The sequence below is a fragment of the Palaemon carinicauda genome, chromosome 13 (genome assembly GCF_036898095.1).
Source record: "Palaemon carinicauda isolate YSFRI2023 chromosome 13, ASM3689809v2, whole genome shotgun sequence".
NCBI classification, from domain to species: Eukaryota; Metazoa; Arthropoda; class Malacostraca; order Decapoda; family Palaemonidae; genus Palaemon; species Palaemon carinicauda.
In genome coordinates this window covers 40,072,196-40,078,195 of record NC_090737.1, presented here as the reverse complement: position 1 = coordinate 40,078,195, position 6,000 = coordinate 40,072,196, and the positions used below count along the sequence as shown (strand labels likewise).

Below are 6,000 nucleotides of genomic sequence, written 5' to 3'. Positions count from 1 at the left end.
AGAACAACTGAATCCTATCATTTGCAGGTAAGAAAGGGGTCTTTTGAATGGGTTAGTTCTGGCATTCTAATATAAAGAAAGGGATCTATTGGCATTGCTCAAGTAAGAGTTAAATCTTCACATCTAACTGACGTCAGCTATACTTTCGTGTACAATAAATAATGTTGGTCAGTCTTCGGGTATTATAATTATGCAATTATAATTACATTATAATTATAGGCTTTTAATTGAGGATATATGACTACATTAAAGAAAAGCCAATCTTTGCCATTTCCTGATAAGACTATGGCAGGACCCTTAGACGTAAGTGATCATTAATTCTGTAAAACAAAATGACATTGCTTTTCTTGTATGAATTTATGCCTTTGAAACATAATAATGCTTAAGATATGACAAATTCGAGCATTTCGGATAAGCTAAAAGGTTATTTGATGCTTTTAATGTAGTCATGCATCCTTAATTAAAAGTCTATAATCATAATGTAATGTTTATATTAAGAGGAACTTGAATGTTCATATTTACATCAAATATATGCGTAAAATGTGTCTCTCAGTTGTCCATTACCATTAGGCTGTTCACATCAGACTAATATCTATATTGCTATCATCACTATCTATCTCAATAAAGTATCCATTAAACCATATAATGTTACATGAGCTGTCTATAAGTTGGTTCAAGCTGCATGCCACATTCTGGCCACAAAATTTGTTCTCACAATTTTCTTCTTAACACCAGCTTTGCAAAGTAGGACACTACTTATGGCTATTACTCTCAGTCTGTGGAATGGCTATTTTAATTCTTTGGCCTGTATGCCATCTGAAATACTCTGAATTGATGATGGCTAATTGGATCACATTTTCTTGCACCAAACAGAACACATGTATATTCTTCAATCACTTTGATAGTAATGTTATCCACTGGTCCAGTTGTTATTATAGAGAATACCTGGACGAATCTTCTATTGTCCTGAAGTATAGCAAATGGATATTTCATCCCTTTTCTTTAGAAGGCTGCAGTGTAGCCACAACCAGTGTATGCATTAAATTTGGGGAATGCTAAGCAGTACTCATGACCTAATCTTCAGGCAATTGCAGAGATGCTTACATAACATCTATTTCCACACCCTGAAGTTCCCATGTCCATTGAAACATTTGACATTACTCTTTGCAAGTGGTGTAATAGTATGACCAAAATATCAATGCCAGGTGCCCATACAACAATGTCACAACTGGGATTATTAAGGTCAGCATCAATCACATAAAGACACCATGTATCTGCTTCTGGGTGATTATAGTTCAAATACATACAGTAATTGATTGTTTCTTTACTAAACTATCCACGACCACACAGTACAGTACTTAAAGCATTCTCCATCAACACCTGGATAAACATCTCCATCATTTTATACTGATGTGATGTCCTGAAGACCATCCCTCCATGAAGAAGTGAGGTAGCTCTTACTTGACCAATGATGACTTGGGGCTTTCACCACTTGGTCTGGACCAGATATAACGCATATGTTCTTTTCAACAGCCCTATTGTCACATTTTCTGGCCTTTATTGAGGGCTCCTCATATGAATCAGACATGATATCTATTCTCTGTGAGGGGTGAGTCAAGACAGTATGCATTACTGCATGCGAAAAGCAACCATATTTAGGAGAAAAATTTAATGGAATGCTGTGGAGTAAGAACTTCCCATCAATGACATGTGAGCAGATGCATTTTTGGGGGGTTTCCAAGTTCCCGTACCTTTTATTCCAGTAAGGAGAACACTGGCCCCTTATCTGTATGTGCCTATATTCCACCAGTGCTACATAAAGAGAGTGGCAATGATGTTAATGAATATGTAAGTAGAAACTCTAGATAAGCTTTCTTATGAGAGGCAATGAATGCAATCCTTCAAAACAAGTCTCTAGTACATTAAAGGTGTCCGACGAAGGCATTATGTGATTAGTTGCTCTTAGCCTATTAGTCCACAAATGTCTTTAGGTTTTTAGTACATCCCTGAACAAATGCATCATGGCATTTCCTATGTTATTCTTTAATGTTCAGTAGGGAATCAGACATTTCTGGAAGAGTACTTTTCCCAGTATGTAAATTTTTCAGTATGTCTGACTCAAAATTGAATAGGTCAGCAGAGGTTTTAATGATGTTAATAACTTTGCTAAGTAATCCAGCAGTAAGCATTTCCTTGCGGCAAAGTTGAGTTATAGGGAGATTCATAAAGTCCAAATATTTTTTTGTCATCTATCTAGCATAGTTTTGATCATTTGTGACAGAGAATAAATGTGACAGAATAAAGAATATAAATAAACAAATTTCATCCTTTTCTTGAGCTGCTCTATTCACCATATGGAATAGATTGACCTGGGAACATAATCCAAATGGAATCTGGTAGTCTTACCCAATTGCCCAGCCAGTGTCTGACGAGTGAATAAACTGTATTCTTCAAACATTTTGTGAAACGCAAATGACAACAAAAGATTTTCAAGGACTGCATGTAGTCAAGAATTAATATTTTTATGATAGACTTCACTTTGCCGATGTTCCAATAAAATACACATAATTTATGGAAATGCAATCATGCAAGAGCCAATGCTAATTTTGGATGAATGAGTTTACAGCAGTTGAGGTTTGTGCATTGGATAAAGCCTCTCATTGAACCATAAATACAGCTATCAATGTTCATAGTTTTCATAGTTATGATATTGTTTGTAAAACTCAATTTTATTCCTAGCATTCTAACCGGTCCTTTGCTTAAAATTTACAATTTTCAATAAGTTTCCTTATTATATGAACATACACGTCCATGTCCACTCTCTTTTTGGGCTAATAATTTTATTTATATATATATATATATATATATATATATATATATATATATATATATATATATATATATATATATATATATACAGTGGAACCTCTACATACGAATTTAATCCGTTCCAGAACCAACTTCGGATGTAGAAATTGATCGGATATCGAAACGAATTTTCCCATAAGAATACATTGAAATAGGATTAATCCGTGGTTGAGCCCAAAAACCTATGATAACTTCTTAATAAACTACTACACATAATTTTCCCATGAGAATAATGAACACTAAATTAGATAATAGACATGTAAATAAGAAGAATAGACATGTAAATAAGAAGAATTAGCAAAAAATGATAAATAAGAAACGGGTTTTTAGCGTCACTTTACCTTAGAAACTCCAGCGCAGGTGTTGTTCGTCTTCGCTACGCAGAGAGGAGAGAGGAGACGGACGGACGGCGAGGAGGTAGAGAGGTTAACTACGATAAACGTAACACTACCGTAACTTATTCTAACTTACACTAAGTGAACTTTAACATAACTTAGCTTATTTTTTTTTTATTTTTATATTTTATATTTTTTTTTACATTTTCTTTTTTTCTTTTTGATGATTACGTAATTTTAATCACTATCACTTACATTTAAAATTGACTGAATTTCTTTTGCTTCACTCTTTTCCGTTTTCTGTGTTTCACTTTCTTCCTCTTCACTCTTTGCCGTTTTCTTCGGTTCACTTACATCCTCTTCATCGCGAGTTCGCTTCGCAGTTTTTTTAAAGAAAGCATCGATAGATAATTGCTTCGTACGGCTTTTCAGAATGTTTCGAAAGTGCGTTAGGCAAACATCATCGAATTGAGAAACTACACGACAAACCTGCAATTTCTTTGGATGGTATTTGTCGATGAAGTCGACCACGTCTTGATATTTTCCTAACACCTCTTTTATTTGCGCTGAACCTAACACATGTTCTACCTCCTCGCTCTCTTCCTCGTCATCACTCATGTGCTCCGACATAGCATGGAGTTCCTTGAGCTCATCCGTCGTCAGTTCGTCGTGATGTTCGGCGACGAGTTCCGTAACGTCATCTGCGTCGACCTCCAGACCCATGGACTTGCCAAGGGAGACGATTTCCTCTACGGCTTCCGCTGCACCGACCACGGGATCAGGTTCGGGGTTAAAACCCTCGAAATCTCGGGGAGAAACTGCATCAGGCCACAGCTTCTTCCATGCAGAATTGAGGGTCCGTCGAGTTAATCCCACCCAAGCCTGATCAATGATCTTTAAGCAGTGCACGATATTGAAGTGGCCCCTCCAAAATTCACGCAAAGTTAAGTTGGTGCTTTGCGTGACATTAAAGCACTGCTTGAATAAGTGCTTGGTGTACAGCTTCTTAAAATTAGAGATGACTTGCTGGTCCATGGGCTGGAGGATAGAGGTGGTATTTGGTGGAAGATACAGCACCTTTATGAACTTGAATTCATCGAAGATATCATCTTCAAGTCCGGGGGGGTGAGCGGGTGCATTGTCAAGGCATAGCAGGCACTTTAAAGGCAATTTCTGCTCATGAAGATACTTCTTCACAGAAGGACCGAAAACTTGGTTTACCCATTGCACAAAGAATTGCCTAGTGACCCAGGCCTTCGAGTTGGATCGCCAGAAAACATGAAGCTGATCCTTATCGACGTTGTGTGCTTTAAAGGCCCTAGGGTTCTCTGAATGGTAAACAAGCAAGGGCTTAACTTTAAAGTCCCCGCTAGCGTTGGCACATAGAGCAAGAGTCAACCGATCCTTCATTGGCTTATGCCCAGGCAATTTCTTCTCTTCAGCAGTGATGTAGGTTCGACTCGGCATCTTCTTCCAAAACAGCCCGGTTTCATCACAATTGAACACCTGCTGCTCTACGTAGCCTTCTTCCTTTACGATATTTTCGAATTTCTTAACAAAGTCAGTTGCAGCCTTTGTGTCCGCACTAGCAGCCTCTCCGTGGCGAACAACTGAATGAATCCCGGACCGTTTCTTAAATTTCTCGAACCAGCCACGAGATGCCTTGAAATCATCTAAGGAAGGCTCGGTTGAACTCTCCCCAGCATCACCCACAGAGCTCTCCTCCTTCAAGTCCGTAAAGATGGCGTGCGCCTTCTCGCAGATGACTGTTTCGGTGATGGTGTCGCCAACGATCTCTCTATCCTTAATCCACACTAGTAGAAGTCGTTCCATCTCTTCTATGATAGGGGTACGGCGTTTGGAAATTATAGTGATCCCCTTAGAAGGTTTCACTGCTTTAATAGCTTCCTTCTGTTTAAGGATTGTCGAGATCGTCGACATATTACGGCCATACTGTTTAGCAAGTTCACTCACGCGGATGCCACGCTCATGTTTTTCAATAATTTCCTGCTTAATTTCTATAGAAAGCATTTCCTTCTTCCTTTTCTCACCACTACCACTACCACTGGCAAAACTAAGCCTTTTTGGACCCATGATTTACGTAAATTATCGTTAATGGATGCACGTAAAAAATCACGATTAATTCACAGTTAATATCACAACGCAAAGAGCACAACCACACGAAGCCGGCGAGAACAGAGGACTGACCCAAGCCGCGCTAATTGAGCGTCCCTCCGAGGTCGATGTGCTGCCTTCTATCGGCGGAAATAAAAAACACTTCAGGCGCTATGAGCACCGACTACGCGTACGAGTATTGTTTACTTCGGGTGTCGAAAAAAACATTCGGGTGTAGAGTCGGAACGTGTTCGAATTGTACTTCGCGTGTCGAAAAATTCGGATACAACCGGTACGACGAAAATTGCTACTTCGTGTGTCGAAATAAAATTCGGGTGTAGAGTCAAAAATTTGCTCGAATTTTACTTCGGATGTTGGAAAATTCGGATGTAGATACGATCGTGTGTAGAGGTTCCACTGTATATATATATATAAATATATATATATATATAAATATATATATATATATATATATATATATATATATATATATATATATATATATATATATATAAATAATAACAATAATAATAATAACAATAATAATAATAATAATAACAATAATAATAATAATAATAATAATAATAATAATAATAATAATAATAACAATGATAAAATAATAATAATAATAATAATAATAATAATAATAATAATAATAATAATAATAATAATGTTTATTGGA

The 6,000-nt window shown here is 37.1% G+C and overlaps 1 protein-coding gene across 8 annotated transcripts in view; it reads right to left on the bottom strand.

Annotated features, from left to right (window-relative positions):
- Window positions 1-6,000, bottom strand: part of LOC137652292 (cAMP-regulated phosphoprotein 21-like) — a 383,279-nt gene that overhangs the window by 229,332 nt on the left and 147,947 nt on the right. The gene's annotated exons all lie outside the window — the stretch shown is intronic.